The sequence below is a fragment of the Bactrocera tryoni genome, chromosome 2, assembly GCF_016617805.1.
Source record: "Bactrocera tryoni isolate S06 chromosome 2, CSIRO_BtryS06_freeze2, whole genome shotgun sequence".
NCBI lineage: Eukaryota > Metazoa > Arthropoda > Insecta > Diptera > Tephritidae > Bactrocera > Bactrocera tryoni.
The window spans coordinates 34849613-34867084 of record NC_052500.1 but is presented as its reverse complement, the minus strand read 5'-3'; the positions used below and the strand labels follow the sequence as shown (position 1 = coordinate 34867084).

General features: G+C 34.6%; 1 protein-coding gene across 4 annotated transcripts in view; it reads left to right on the top strand.

Annotated features, from left to right (window-relative positions):
• The first annotated feature begins 7816 nt into the window (after positions 1–7816).
• Positions 7817–17472, top strand: part of LOC120767855 (transcriptional regulator ovo) — a 120363-nt gene continuing 110707 nt past the window's right edge. For 2 of the 4 annotated variants that reach the window (XM_040094163.1, XM_040094159.1), the window contains exon 1: positions 7817–8478. The gene's annotated coding sequence lies outside the window, so the exon portion shown is untranslated. The remainder of the gene's footprint in view (positions 8479–17472) is intronic. The other 2 variants (XM_040094160.1, XM_040094161.1) reach the window with 2 other exon arrangements.

Here is a 17472-nt window from a genome sequence, read left to right as displayed (position 1 = left end):
CCATGCATATGGGGCATTTTTCTGAAATTTGAAATCGAATCAATGTTTACCTATGTAATGTAGGTAGTCTTTACCTTCTTCGAAGACCATCAAATGTGGGTGTGAAGTGGTCTCAGGGTTGCGCTTCTTGCCCCGAGGGTTCAAACGCAGCAAACTTTTCGCCAGCGCCATTCCCAATATTGCTAGTAAAACGTGGTAGTAGTATTACCCACGTTGTCCTTTGAGTTATCAATTGCCTCAGTTACAGCTGTTGACAGCTAATTAGAAACGACACCTATCTTGAAGTAAATGTTGTTATTTTCCAATAAATTACGTATATTTACTGTTTTTTCACTTATTTTATTGAAACCTGTGTCAATCTTAAACTCTAATTGTAAAAATTGTGTTTAAAATTTGTTTTTGTTTAGAAGATTTTACCACAAACATGTGGAATCAACTTACAAATTTTAGTGCGATAACTAATTAGAAACGAAAATATTTTATTAGTAAAAACTAATGATATTACAAAAACTTGCTTACTTTCAGTTAGTATTTTGTTGGTTATCTCTTTCACTTTAAAATTGCTTCACATCGATTCCGAATCTACGTTATAAGACTCTGACAGCGCACCAATGGTGTAGCTTGCCATGCCGTTCTAATTTCATCGACATCAGATTCGATAAAACTCCCGGTAATTGTTCTCTTGGATATTTGGACATTGTATTTGTCTTGAATTTCACGTAGAATGTCGGGGAACTCTTTTTATGGGTCTCAGTAGTAGGTCTGCGGTACATTTCTGTTGAAGTTTTTCGGGTTTTTTCTTTGCGTGCAATATTGAAAATAGTTGTAAAATGCTGTATATGCTTAAGGACATTCAAAACCATGTTTTTGAGCATTTCACCTTAATCCAAATTTCTTTGCACATCTTTCCAGACCGACGAAGTTTAAAAATGTAGCTGCTAAGGGTAGCTGTACAGCGGCAGCTTTTCCTCGTTAAAAAAACTTGAATAATACATTTTAGTATATTTTAAACCACAACTTTGAAACAAATCCTTACCAGAAATCAATAATATTGCTAATAAAAATTAGCACCAGAAGGAATTCTAATACTTTAAAAACCCGTTTCTATTTAGCTGTCGCATTTATTTCACCTTCTATATCGCAACGCATTTACTATTTGAAAATTAAAAGAACTTTAACTTCACAACTACAAAACGGAGTGAATTTAGTAGTAAATATTTTAGCACGAACAATGTTTCTTCCGTTGACATGTTTTCTTCGTTTGCCAAAAACGATTGTGTTAGGGTTTTGATGATAATTAAACATTTATTATTTATAGTAATAACGCTCTCACTAAAATATCACAAAAAAAACTTTCGCTAGATAAAATAGAAGACCATTGCGAATTGCAACCATTTGCTAAATATCGTAGTAACTCAACCACGACAAATAATACAACCACTCAAGAAAGCCATAACATGTATACAATAACATTAATGAACATGAAAATTTTACGGAGGAAATATTTTTGCATAGGATCATCTTGTATTGATCAGACACAATAATAATGAGTTTCTCCTTAAAAGCCGGACAACTTTTCAACATTACTCTTGTGGGCACGGTGTGGGAATCACATGAAATCACATTCCTACAATATTTCGAACGTTGTAAAACAACCAATAAACACTATAACTGTGTGTGTAAACCAAGGACTTTTCAACCGATGAAGAACATCATATGTAGTAAATTATTATAGAGATACACATTTGGTAACTCAAAATTGAATATATTCTATTTTATGCTGTATTATTTTATTGAACCTGTCATTGATAATATAATTGTACATGCATTTTATAGTTAAATATACTTTGAACCTAAATCCGTTTTTTGAACAGATAACTAGATTGAGTAACTAGTAAAATTCTGGAAGCAGATCTAAAAAAAACAGTCTTATACCGGATATCTATACTGTGATACAGTCACAAGTCTCTAAATTTGAGATTTTAAATTAAAAACAATTTCAATGGCTTGAGACGATTTTGCAATTCAGTACGTGACAGTCACAAAAATCTCTTCAATGAAAACGAACAAGTCTAATCAGCTCTTACATTTCATTTTCATTAGAGATGCATTTACGTGTTTTAGTTGCTTAAAAATATAAAAAAATCACAATCGGTTAATATCTATGACGATCTCTATTCAGTACTATATATTCAAAATGGCAAGCAAGATTTTTTTTTAGTTTTGCGAGCCGCTAACTATGAGACAATATTTTGTGACTTGTGTTGTGAATAGTAACTTGTCAAAAATTGACACTTTACTTCAAAATGTCTCAAAAAGTGAGTAGAGACTGTTTACTGAATTGCACTATTAAATCATTATTCTTGTTATCCTGTCAATACATAGTATTTTTGCATGACTGAATATTTTGCAAGAAACATGCACTACATAATTCCACTACCCAAAGAGTTACTCTGCATTCAGCTGTATGTCTGATTAGATAAGATTAATTTGATAAGAATAAAGCACTGATATTCCAAAAAACGAAAAAATTTTAACATACTTATGTAGTAGGGCAATTCAGAATCTGGTGCAAATGGTCTTGCATCTTTGCAATTGCAAATTAGCGAGCATATTTTTGCTTTTACACTAACAAAATGTATAGCGATGCATCTGCTACAGCCTTGCAAATAAGCAACACTAAAACGCCATTGTATTATTTGCAAAACTGGTTGGCAAATTATCAGCTGCTGTCAAAAATAAAAACATTGTAAAAAAATAAAATAAAAATAAACTTTGTAAATTAAAAATCAAGAAATTTGAAATTTGTGCTACGTGCCGCATAAAAATAATTCTTACCTTCAATGTCTATAATTTCTTCAGCAGCTTCATCAAATAAAACGTCAGTTAATTTTTCCCTAAAACTTTTTTTCGGCATATTTTCCAATTTGTGCGAAAATTTTGTTTACATAAAAATGTTTTTCTTCACCGATCAGCTGTGAATAAATGGTCTTTGCAAGGGTTGCACAGAAACCACAAAATGGACGTTCATTGTTGATGGTAAATATTTGCAATTGCATAATTTCGCAAACTCAGATTCACAAGATTCTGAATTGCCCTAGTATGAATTTAGCTGTGCATCCGTGCATAGAGATTTCAGTTCAGTTTGGAAGTAAAAACATCTTTCTTTATAACACCAAAAATATTAAGACAACAGTTCACCACATTTGTACACAATGCGTTGACCAGGAGCTGCAAATATCAAGTAAATATAAATTCTCAGATGAGCATCATCAAGCGAGTTCTGTGTGTGGTTTGTTTGTCGTAAACAAATTTGATCCTTTATTGAAACGAGACTACTATTTGGACATTTTGGCGCCATTTGTCTGACATTTCTTCATCACCACATGTCCATTTATACCCTCGGTTTGACCTACTCAAATATCGATAGTTCAAAGAATCCCGTGGACGTTGTGAAAATGATGTTCTACAATTACATATTCCATTAAAATACTTACACAGAGACTTAAGTTGAAGAATGTTTTGAAGTGTTATTGGAAACCGACGTTTTTCAACAGATTAGTCAAATTTATTTGTCGAACGCCCACACTTTGTTTGCAACAACAAATATGTGAGCCTCTCTTTCATACATATAAATTAAGTAAAAGGCATTCTTATCATTTTCGAGTGTCTGTCGTAAAATGCAATCCTTGACACTTGCAAGCGGAATGCTTGTAAGACTGTGTAAGTACTTGTCTTCTAACGCGTGCGTGCGTGTGTATCTGTAGTTATCTCAGTTGCCGTCTTTTCATTTAGCTATTGTTGACGTTGAATGCTGGCTGCCATTTCTCGTCTTTCATTGTTTACTCGCGCCACGAAATCACGCAGCGCATGCTTTTGTGTGCCTCTCTTCAGTTGTACATACGTAATCTTATCCTTAATAAGCTGAAGATTGATAACAAGGAGAAGTGAGGCAAGGCTATACAAATTTTACAATATTTGTGGACTACTGCAGCGTATTTTAACAAGGCGTGTCAAAATAAATAAAAATTATCTAAGATGTGCGATTTTTTGTGCTTATCTCAGCCGAGTTGTTGATATCTGTCACTTAAACAAACAAAAGTATTGTTTACCACCGAGGGATAAATGTTGTCATGTTTACAGTTATTTTATAAGTTCAAAAGTTGATCTAAGTCAAAGAGATTCATAAGCATAAGGTGCTTATTAAAAGTTATAATTATGAAAAATTTTCGTACATAAAATTTGTATGACGTAGCGTAGAAAGTTGACACTAAGAAAATTATTTGACTTATTTATGCATAAAAATATATTTTAGGTATTGAGCAAAATGGTTAATTTTTTTTTACATTTTTTGAAAATTTTCTGATCTAACCGGAGTCACTGCCCTAGTAATTTCCCATTGAACTCCATCAAGGCGTTAACACGTTTTCTCGCTAAAGATTAATTTATATGCCAAACATTAGTAAAAGATGTTACAGTTGCGACATTAAGCATCTCTTTTGAGCTAAAATGATCAGTCGACTCGACTTCGTGTCGAAACGAGCTTTACCTAAACTAGGATTAAATTTACATTAAATTAAAATATGGAGACCTTCTCATCAAACACTTGTTCGCTATTGACTAGAATGAAAGTAACTAGTGGCTTCCACTAATCTCTATGCAGAACTATTAGAGAAAAAGTAGAGAAACTAATCGCTCTCAAATAAAAGGAGATATTTTCTAAAATAATTAAAAAGGTAAGTAAGAATTTAATATTTGCAATAATTGTAATTTATTTATTTATCAAATTTTTTACATGTTTGCAATTATTGGTATATTCGAAAGCAAGAAGATTTGGAAACTATTTTGAAATTGAACACAAAATTCAAAAATCAAAATTTTACTATACTCTTCCAACCTGTTGCTATAAAGTATAATAGATTTGTTCACCTAATGGATGTATAGTATGTAGATAAATATAAGGTTATATAATATAGGCTATGTTCAAAATCATGAGTTTAAGCAAAATTTTAGCAGCACTAACGTTGCTATACTCTTCCAACCTGTTGCTATAGAGTATAATAGATTTGTTCACCTAATGGATGTATAGTATGTAGATAAATATAAGGTTATATAATATATTTATAAATGATCATTATAACGATCCGTCCGTCCGCACTACGCACCAAATTAAGATAAAGAACTGTAATTTGGCACAGCAGATTCCAGTAATAATAGGCTAAAGATTTAGCACTTTCCGTCAGACATCTGTAGTTAAATGCAGTAAACAATTTTTTGATATAAAATTGGTATGATTACAGTTGATGTGAAGTGTTGCTTTTTTAACGCTTGATTATTGCAGTGTTGCAATATTGCATTTCTGAACGTTCTGTTTGTTATGCAATCGTTATGATGCGCGTCATGATGCATTTACGAACATAGCCATATTTATAAATGATCATTGTAACGAGATGGGTTGAAGTTCGGGAGACTGTTTGTCTGTCCGTCCGCACTACGCACCAAATTAAGATAAAGAACTGTAATTTGGCACAGCAGATTCCAGTAATAATTGGCTAAAGATTTTGAAAAAGGGGCGTGGCCTCGCCCTCTAATTTAATGTAATACAGATGGTGTGAGAGGGCTTAAAAGAGGGCGTACTTATTAAAACGATATAAAACTTTGCGCGAATAGTGCCTTTGAAGTATGCCACCCTATTTCCAGAAATTAAATTGTTAAAGCCCCTAAGAAGTTAAAGTTGACTTTAGACCGAAAATATCGGTCAATGTTTTTTTACAGTACAAGACAGTAGTTGAATGGATGACAAACTGGAAAAAAAATTCGGCTGTATAAAATACTAATATTTAAGTAAGTTTATTTTTTTAGTAAGTTTAGTAAAAATTTGCGAACTAAAATTATTTCTTCACAGGTGATTACTATATTATATATAAGACCCAAAGGGCCTTTTCGGATCGATATTCTTATAGAACATAAGTAGAATATCTCCGTAGCACGTAATTAATCTATTTGACGGGAATCACTGAAACTAACAAATTTAAATTTAGTCGATGTTAAACATTTTGGCCAACAGTGGTTGATACAAAGATATGATTAACGACAATGTAATCACAACTTAACGATTTCTATGTACTCTGGTTAACTGTAAAGTTTATGAAGTATAGCTTTTACGAATGTAATTCGTCAATGATTAAAATCCTTACGTTTTCAAACAAATTTTCAAATAGTTTCAGATAGTTTCTTAACCACCGATATTTCAGGAGGTTCATCATACCTTCATGGTTATTTTGTCAATGAAGTTGTCAGATCATTTGCGCTAACTCAACTCGCCAATATCACTTGAATTGTTCGATGCTGCTGCTCGACTTCAAACAAAACAAAAAGAAATAGTAAATAAGTGAAAAAAACTGGGTAAAAAATTGGAATTTTGGTCTTTTATTTAAATTTATATAGATACCCACGAGTATTGAACTAAAAAATACACAACAATCGTTATGATGGAGTAAAATCTAGAATAATTTTTTTAACTCTCTAAAAACAACGTAAAATTGGCTGCTTACCGATAACCTCAAGAGGCCTCATCCAATTTAAACAAGACATCGTAACAGGTGTTAATGCCACGCGTACCTATTTAATTGAACTACTGCAAGGTTTCTTTAGCATTAGCACCTGTCGTTCAGAGAGTTTCACACAACGACACATCCTCCCTCTGGGGTTGGGGATGTTTAAACGTGAGAGTATTTAATGCAGAGAACATATAACATACGGTTGCTCTTCGTAAAGGATCTGAGTAATGCCAGGTTAACATTATTTATTATCTGTATAACAGTTATTGCAAGAAATGTAACCGTTGACAGAGTTCGCTGCTGTAAGAGCGCGCCGCTTACATGCGGCGAATTCAACAACAGCGCATTAGCAGTGCGTCCAGCATTTACAGCTGCTTTCATGATAAAATTTCATTCTAGAGTAATGACTGTAGTTTCTAACAGCGCCTGACCCAGAAAAATGTTAGCTTTTGGCCCACTTTAGCCTTGTTCGCCGCTCTTTCACGCACTGCTCCACATTTGCTCCGCTGCTAAATAAATGCTGCTCACTTCTGGCAAGCCTCATTTGCTTACCTATTCTCTCTTCCGTGCACATAGAGCGCTTGCACTCTGAGCGCCAGCGCAGCTGTTATCAAATTTAGCCGGCTTGTCAAACCTCTCTGTGACTTTTTATGTACTCTTATCAGCAATGAAATTTGGAACACAACAATGGCACAGCAATAACAAAAGGCAGCTGTAATGCATTTACTGTGCAACTCAATTGAAAACAAAATTATAGCTGACACGCAGTACGCTCACGGCGCTCTCAATTTATGCTCCAATACGACGGCCGGGGGTGCAAGAGACAAACGCTACCTACTACCTAGCTACACACATATTAGATGTTTACTTTGTCCGCTTGCCCTACACGATGACAGCAAGAACCAAGCGACAACAACAACAACAGCACACATATATACGTGTGTGGCAGCCAGCTGCTTTTGCTCGCTGACTGTTCGACTCAATGGCACGCGTTCCCTTGCCAACCGACGAACAAATTATGCTGTTGCCGCAGCCACTGACTACCAACAACACTCTGACGCCACCACCGCTAGCACCACCACCAACGCCAACGCCAGAACCACCGACAACGTCACCGCCGTCGTCATCGTCATCGTCGACGCTGTATGCATTGCCTTTGCTCTTTACTGCTCCGGTGCTCTGTTTATTGGTGGCCCATGTCGGACACTTGGCTCGACTTGCTGTGCTGCCGAGGAAATTCAGTCATTACAGACGCGCGCGCTAAGAAGGTTCGTTACATACGGATATTCACTGTCAGAGAGTAATTCAAATCTTTCAAATTCAAATAACTGTAAAAAGCAGCTATAAAAAAAATTTACAAGTGTATTTGTGCGTTGTCGGGTTTGGCATGAACCATAGTTAATCGCCGTTGATTGACAGTTTGCCAATTTGAAATCGAAAGTGCTGTTCGCAACCATTACCACATTGAGCTTTGGCTATAATTAACGGTTACACTGGTTAACGGAGCCGTATAAATTGAAAGGAAATATTTTTGGAAATACAAAAAATAACGGTAAAACATAACACCTTTAAAGGGGATTAAGTGTATGGTTTAGTTAAAAAAGCAAAATTTTAATGAGATTCCAAACTACACATGTACCTACAAATCTCCGACCCAATTTTGGCTTCAATTGGAATGTTTTGAGTGCTTTGCTAACAGCATAAACCGTTAAAGTGATTTTTACTGCCAAAAACGGAAACAACATAAAAGGAAACAAACGTAAACAATTATTGCCGTTTGTTCTTTTCAATTTAAAATCAACAGTAAATGTGTGCATTTTAGTAGTGTTAATAACAGTTAATTGAGAAAGTGATCGTTTCTTGATTTTTCAGTGTCACGACACTAACCACTTTATTGTCCTCTTGGAATGCTATCAAAGTAGGTACATACATAAAAGTATATGTAAACATTCACACATTCAATATAACCCGCAGACGATATGTCAGTAATTTAACTTATTTTCGATTCTATTTCATAACATAAGTCACAGTGAAACCTGCTTTGTACCTACTAACCAAATTTTCTGCTTTCGTTTGAGTTCTCAGCCAAACTTTCCAAGTTCTTAAATGGTTGTAACTCTGAAACAATTTTTTTAAAAAGTGCGCGTGATCTCCAACAGTAAGTAATAAAAAATAAATACGAAATTAAAAAAAAAATAATACTTTTCTGGGGAAACTGTAACTTTTCTAAAGCTGTTTTAATCTATGCGATCAACGTCAAACTCAAAGGAAATATTATTGGATATTATGTTTTTCAGATAAATGTATGATACCATATTATCTAAGCAGGCAATATTCAAAGGTGTCTTTTAAGAGATGAGTCGCGATCGTAATAATTTTAGTTCAGAAAATAGTGCTCCAACATATTATTCCATCCTTAAAATAAATTACATTAATATGTAAAATATATAAAATAAAAATATTGAATGCTGAATGTAAGATGCGGTTTATAACCATTAAATTCTGAATTTATGAATTTCAAAATTTTTAATTCTGAAATTTTTTATTTGCCTGGTGTATTACGCGATCATTTCTTATTAGATATAAATACATAAATATTCATAAGTACAATAGTATACATGATTTCGATCCTCAAATTTGAAGATAGCAGTTTTCTTTCTGATTTTAACACGCGCGATCTTTTTATCATATATGTACATATGTATGTACACTTGTATGTTAAACTTAAACGTTGAATATTATCTCTGAGTGTTAACTGTGTTTTGAAAAAGAGTTAGCTTCATGTTAGGATATTTATACTACATTAATACCGCATATAATGTTAAGTCATCTCAGCGTTAAGCTTTGGAGTTCTTAAGAGTAACCGTAAGCATTTTAAATTAAATGATCATAAGATTGCAGTACTTTTAAACGACCGTAATCCACCTCGAGATTAACGCGTAAAGACCTACAGTAGGCATAAGTTATCTGAAAAAGTAAGCAGAAAATCTGCTGAAAAAGTCAGTGTCATTTTATCCTGCAACTTTTCACATATTAAAGTTCGATCTTTCTACAATAAAACCTACAAGATTCGACAAAGTGCAACTGTATTCTGTTATTTATAATTTTAGTATCCAGATTCTAGGCTTTAGTTCATTAGTATCTTATCTGACCTCGGACATACTGCTGTGATCAAATTGAAAGGTAAATTTTTGATTTTGTTTTTCGAATCGGTAAATTTTTTGTGTAAATTGATATTACTGTTAGTGACATCTATGTTAAATTTCACGTCAAAACATTCATTCGTATTTGAGATACGCGTCGTTTTGTGAAGCTTTAAAAGAGAATCCTTTGATTTTTACTATGTCCGAATTGATTGAACAAAGAAGTGCAATAATGCACCATTTCATACTGCATTGGTTATTCGTGGTCATTTCGCCACATTTTCAACTAATATCGTGCCGCAACCAGCGCATTCGCCTTATTTACCTTTGTGTAACTTCTGGCTATACAACAAATTCACATGACCACTCAGAGGACACCGTTTAGATTCAATTGAGGATATAAAATCTGAATCGAAGAAGCTATCATGGCCATCACGGCGGAGGATTTTTCCAAGTGCTATGATAACTGGAAAATTCGTTGGCATAAGTGTATTGCAGCGGGAGGAGATTACTTTGAAGGAGATGAAATGAACAAAATTATTTTGAAAATAATGCCTTTGAAAACGAAGTTTTCTAAAACTTTTTACCTCTTAAAAGTTGTGAGTTTCCTCACTGTATGTATTTCAACTTACTACGACTAAGAATAAATAGAATCAAAAAAGATAGATCTTTATTTTTTGAGATACTTGGTTAATATTATTGCGACAGGGGTTGGTAAATTGTAAACTGCTTGTTAAAATTTTATATATTTGAGACTTATTGTTTTATCAATTGTCTGTTATAAATGCAAATAAAACAATTGACTTCTTTAAAACAAGTATTTTTCTGGCCTATTTACAAATAGTGTTTCTTTTTTTAAAATGTCTTCTTTCTTCTTCGAATCTTTCTGAAACATTTAATTGATTTATAACTTTCATAGAAATATCTTAGCTGGAAAATGATCCTGAAAGTTATAGTGCTAAGTTTCTTTAATGTATGTAATAGAAATATTTATAAACAAGAAAAAAGCGAAATTATAAAATCAATATATTGAAAATTCTTTTAAACGATCGTTGATCAAACCAAAACTTTAAGATAGATGTGTAATGTGATGTGTAAATAATTTTATGTTGCTGGATTAATACTGGACTAAGTCTTTTATATGAGAGATATAAACTGTCTTCGACTAGCCGAACGTTGGAGAGAAGCGAATGGAACAAACAATATCGTTTTTTCTACTGCGGTGCAATCCTATGCTAACATGTTGCGATCCTATCTTTCGTGGAAAAATTCAGTAACTCTTTATTATTATTATTTTTAAATCTTTGAAGAGGTATCCGCATACTGTCTAATACGAATTCAACTCCATAACTTTGCTGTTAAGCGTAAAAAAGGCGAATCAAAGACTGCTATTTCCCATTATCTTAACTTATTGAACCAACACAAATAAATAAATTTTGAAATATTCAGTTATGATTGTGGGAATCTGTTACTTATTGTGGAATATACAGTAAGCTTATCCGAACACTGCTGTCTTTGAAATACAAATAATAGTATATTGTGAGTGAGATCGCAAATTATGCAAATTAAATTTACAAGAAAATCTTACGAAATTTATAAGGAGTTTATAACTGAATTGAAATAGAAAAATCCTCCCCAAAAAAATAATGAACAAACGAAGCGAACACTGTATAAACATTTAGCCTGCGCTGCATGGGCAATTTTATCTATTTTGCCACACCATCTGGGCTGGTAAATACCCAAATGCGACTGTGGTCAATAATCCCCATGAAGAATGTGCCTGTCGATCAGCGATTTGTAGCTTTCAGTTTTGGGCGATTTGTTATTTTAGATTTGATTTAATGATACTTTCTTACTAAACACATTGCTACTAAATTCTCTGTTTGTACTATATGTGTATGTGTGGCATCCAATCGCAGGAAGGCGTACCACTAAAAAAGTGTATGTGCACATGTGTTGGTAGTCAAGGAAGCGTCACAGCGATCAATGGATATTTTCGGAAAGAAAATGAAATATCGACACAGCAGAGCTGAGTGGAATTATTTTTTTTCAAAAATTTATTTTTAATTTTAAAAGCATGAAAAATGCCAGTGCGAAGTGAAAAAATCGAAAATGCATCCATCAAAGTGTCAGTGGGACTGTCGGCAGTTTAAGCACCCACAAAGTGGTTGAGAAGTTGAGAAGTGATTTTCAATAATAAAAAGCAGCAACAAAAACAAAAACGCTGTCAGCAATAATAATAAACGCACACACATTTACAACAATCAGCCGAGATGGCGTGAAAATCGGAACACCAACAACAACAATAACTAATGCAACGTGAAATGCGAAAACAGAGTAATGACAGCAACGGCAGCAACAGGGCTAAATGTAAATTTTCGCGCATTTTTCACAATCGGCTCACACACACACACACCCACACACACACACACACACGCCAACACATCAACTACCAATAGCAAATGTAGCTCCGTATGGCTCAAACCTACTGACAATTTGCATATAAGCGAGTTTTTATTTACGCGCGTTTGTATGTATGCGCCTGTGTGGGTGTTGCTTTGCATACCGCTGTAGAATTTTTCTGCGCATGCATTTGACTACAATACACCGTTCTGCAAAAAACGAAATCATTGCAAAAGGGGAAATCGAAAAACCGCCAGTCAAACTGGAATTTCGAAATGGAAAAAATCCGAGCGCACGTCAAGCCATGCCGCCGCGCTTGGGACGCGTAGAGGCCTGTGTGAAAAACGCTGCATTTTTAAGCAAGACCGCTCTGAAAAAACTATGCATGCATATGCAATGTATGCGTAAATGCTTAGCACATGCAGTGCTTCAATTATTTTTGTGTTTTCCTTTTCTTTTCTGTTTTTTTTTTTTGATGCTATACCGAAGAAGGGACCTACAACAAAAAGAAAACATGCTTCCATTGAAATGGAAAGTCAAAAAACAGACAATGAAAACAATTTGTCGCTTTTAGAAAATCCTACACGAAGGCAACATACCGTCGCGCCCCCGCACATCCAACAACACCAATGCCTTTTCGGCTTTTGCTTAATGAAAATGCCAGCAACGCGCTGCCAGACCGGCGGCCACGTCGCCCGCGAAGCGCGCACGTAACTGTCAAATTCACGGCAGCTCATCCGCACTTAGCGCATATTGTATATGCATATAACTGTACATATGGACATATGCATATCGTCGCCTATTCAGCTATTAAGTGTGCGCGCTGATTGATTTTTATGGTGCGCACCGCAATTTGCCTGAACGGGGACTCACCAGCGCAATCTTAAGAGAATTTCCCACTTTGAGGAATTCCACGAGCGCTCGACAAATCGCACAGCCACCCTACACAACAACAACTTAAGTGTGTGTGTGTGTGAGCGCTTAGTGCGCGCTATTGAGTGTGAAGCGAGTGATGCCGGGAAAGTGGTCGTTTTAAATACCCTTGGCTGTTAATATGCACTTCGCCAAAGCACAATAAAGGCAAACAAAACAACTAGCAGCCACGGCCACAAAGAAGTAATTTGAATAGTCAGTCATGCATTCGGTGCGAGTGTATTTCTATTTAAGACACACACTTCGGCATGGTTGGTGTAGTGGTTTAGTCATTTGCACCTCACCCACTGACTAATGAAAATTCCAAACGCAATCTCAGCATTGGCTGTAGCGTGATTTGGTGTTGCACTGCTGACTGGCTGCCAATGATGCTGATAATAATAATGAATTTTGCGGAAATTGCTGCCCTCAAGCGTGTGCAGTTGGCCCTGTGCTGTCGTCGGATGCTGCTGCCGCTGCATATTTGCGTGCTCTCGGGACCAGCAAATCAATGACAATTAAGCATGTCATACATGTGTTTGTATATTGTATGTGCTCCCACATCCACGTTGTTCTAAGTTTCTCGGTATTTCTGTTATATCTCTGTCCAACAAGCTTATTTCTGTTCATGCCACCCGTTCGCCATCACAACTATTCTTGGTCATAGGAGCTTTGGAACTCTCAATGCTTGCTCGTTGCACATGTGAGTGTTTCACCCAGTAAACACGAAGAAATTTTTATGTTCTTTAGTGGACTTATGTTCATAATGAGAGTATGAAAGCCGTGACATTTTTATAATCGAATTGACGACTACAGATATCTATGGCAATAATGTGTAAGGTAAATAAGGTCAAATGTTGGCCGCGGCTACTTCTCAGATTGTCCATCCTATGTGTGGGAAGTAGCGCCATCTTGTTGAAATCAAATGCCGCCGATATCACGAGTTTCAATTTTGGACATCAAATAGTTATTTGAAATGGGACTCATCGTTGAACAAAATTTGTCCCGAAAGCGTATGATCCTCTTCGAACTTTTCAAGAGCTCATAGAGCGAAGCGGTATCGCTTGGGAAGGTCAAGCGGCTTCAGAGCTTGGAGAAGCTGTATTTTTGTGCGTTTTCAATTAAAGATCTCGGCTTAAAATGCGCCAAGTCGTTCCATACGTCAGTCCGAGTTGCTGCGAACGGTGCCGAATGAACTCTCCATGGTCTTCGTGTACACTCTTAGGTTCGCCTGCTACATTTTCTTCACTGTGTGCTGGACGTGGTCTATTCGGTCGAATATTATTCAATAATTAATACTGGGTCTTAAGATGGGTGATGGTGTTTCGAATAGTACGTTCAGTATGCCGATTATGTTGACCATAAGTTGAGCGAAGTGCGCGAAATACTTTCTTTACAGAACGTGAATTTTCGTGATCTTTTCATGATGATAAACAATACTGAGAAAAATTAACAGACAGTTTGACATGATTCATGTGTGATCTGTCAAAAAAAAGCTATTGAAAAAAGAACCTCCACTAGTATCATCAGCATAAACCGATTTTAAAAACTAATACCGACCTCTAACACCATCCCGGGCTTTGTTTGATCTTGATTCTATGGAAAAAACGTTTTTATTTAACATATTCTGATTCTACTCGATTAAAGAGAGCAGAAAAAGCAATTTTTAATAAAAATAATTTTGATATTTTGGGACGAATTCAGAAACTTTGTTCAATGGCAGCATTTAGCACCGCACTTTCCCGATTTTTGAAACTTTTTTCATCAAAACTAATTTACTGATTTTTACTCTACGGATAAATATTGTATAACTTATTCTTGGGAATCGTCGAATAAAGGACGAGAATGACTAAACCTATAATTTTTCAGTTTGAAACTGATAAATAGAAAGCTCTAAAACTAATACTAATAAAACTTATCTAATCTTAAACTGAGTGTTATTAAATGAACTAAATAGAAGAGCTTTCAATGTAAATTTTTGGTGATGGGTTATTATCAAGTGCTTTTCAATTTAAAAACGTTTTCAGAAGCGTGTTTAAGATGATAGGACTCTGGAATGAAGTAAAGGCAAATAGGTGCTAAAGAAAATATTAGAAAAAGAGAAAATCTAATCCTTCTTCACTGAAATTTTTCGAGGTGGAAATATTTGTTACAACATAACACAAAACTTTCGTTATAAATCTCTTTACTTGGCATAATCAAACCATCAAGTGTGTTTTCTATTCAAAAAGTGCTTCAGGAGTGGAATGAAAATGGCAGGACTATGAATATATTGTAAGATAAAGTCGAGATGTCCACTAGAAATTATTGAAAAGGACATGCAAAGGTGTAAGAATCATAAAATAAAATACATGCACAATTTTTTCTAATAACTTTTCGTTGAAGTTTTACTATATATTTCCTTGAATTACTTAAAGCTTGTTGCAATGTCTGCCGTTGTAATTCCATAGATTTTAAGACCATTAGTTAAATAAATTGTGGAATACTGGGTATGATATATGAAAATAAATGCATCATCTAAGCATATTTATAAATTTCTATGCAACACACAAAGTTGTAGCATACTAACTTCTAACGAATAAATCACTTAACGGTTCGCAGTATATTAATATCGACGCGCATGTACTTGTCTTTGGTTGTAGTTATGTATATGTGACTACTCTTCTGCATAAGTGTAAGTGCAGCAGAAAAAGAGGGGAGCAAGCATTATCGTGAAAAGTACCGTAAGTAAGGACTTGTGCAGCCAACACTTTTCTCATACCATTGACACTTTATCAATCGGATAAGGAAATGGATTAAATTCTCGCTGTGCAACATTAGAAGCGCTTACTTCCCCCAAGTCGGCTAGGAGTACATACGTACAATACATACTGATATATGTACATATATGGAACACAAATCGCTATATGTAAGCGTCTTCATATCTTAGAGTGCGAAGCTTATTGTGGGGAAGACGCGTTGTTAATTATTTGCTCTGCGGCAAAGTGTAAATCCAATATTTTTCTTCCAACACTGTCATAATGCGATGAGGGTGTCTGCACTGAACTATTCAGCCCAACATATGCATTTACCATATAATACATATCTACTCGCACGTAAGTCGGTACATGAAGTAAGCTTTATGTGCACATTCACACTCGTTCAGTTTTCCAATATCATAAATGCACTTGTGGTTTTCACTTTTAGTTATTATGATGAATGTTGGCTCTTACATTCTCTGGTTTAAAAGTGTTTTAGTTTAAAAATTTTATTAGAAAAATCGTTGCCACCCTCAAATCAGTGTGTATTTTCCTAACACATTGTTTAATTGCTCTCATTTTTCGGCAAAATCTTTTAGCCACTCAACACACATTGGGTTGATTGATTTTATTTGCCTTGGAAAGCCATACAATTTTGTGTACTTGTGGCAATCACTCGAGTGTCTGTTGTTTGTTATTGGATTAGGCACACTTGTTCGCCCACAAAACAGTGTGAGTTCTTTCATGCACTTATTTTATGTAATGTGGTAATATTTATATGTACTAGGTATTTCCAAAGTTGAATATTTTTATATTTTAAGAACAAACAAAGCTCTGTTATTCTCGAAACTCTCTAATGGTAATTTTTATAGTATTTAATATAATATTTACTGTTTTTGCTGATTAAATCTTGATCGATGTTATTTTTTGTCGATATGAAAGCTAAATATAATCGTTTTTTATTTATTGTACTTTATTATTTTTTAAAAATCTTTACATTGTTGTAGTGGTTAGAGAAAAAACTTGTTTGGGTTTTAATTGATATTTATTGCTCTTATTTTGAGAGGAATCGTTTTACTTTTTCATAAATGGTGAATGATTATTTAATTGGCATAATGAATTTTTTATTGTTTGATGAATATAAATATTTTTTAACGAGTCAACTATTATTGCCATGTTTTTAATTACAATTGTTATTAAGTTCGGGCATATATATACACTTATGGCTAGAATAATAGATGTGCACTTTTGATAAAATAATAGGTCTCGAAAATCCGAATTTAGCCCCAAATATTGGTTAATCAAAAGAATAACAGCGTCCAACTAAGCGTTTTATTCAATTTTGGTCCATCCTATTATTATTCCAAGCTGTTTGTATATTTTCGGCTGTTGGTTTTTATAAAAGAAACAGCGTCTCCAATATCGAACCTAGTGATTCTTAGTATGACTGGTGTCGAGAAACTCGACAGCCTCAGAACCACCTCCTAACGAGATTATAAGCGTTTTACAAGTCGTTAAGTGGTTCGAACGTTCACAAAAGTGACAAATAAATCGCTGAACATGATAGTAGAATTTTGGTTGCTAAATGCTGTTTCCAATCTCATACTTCAATTTACCGTACAGAATTTACGGTTCTTTCCCGAAATGAATATTTCCATTTTCAACACAATCCTCGGCGTATGATATCGTCTCTAATATGTTCTTTTATACCAAATT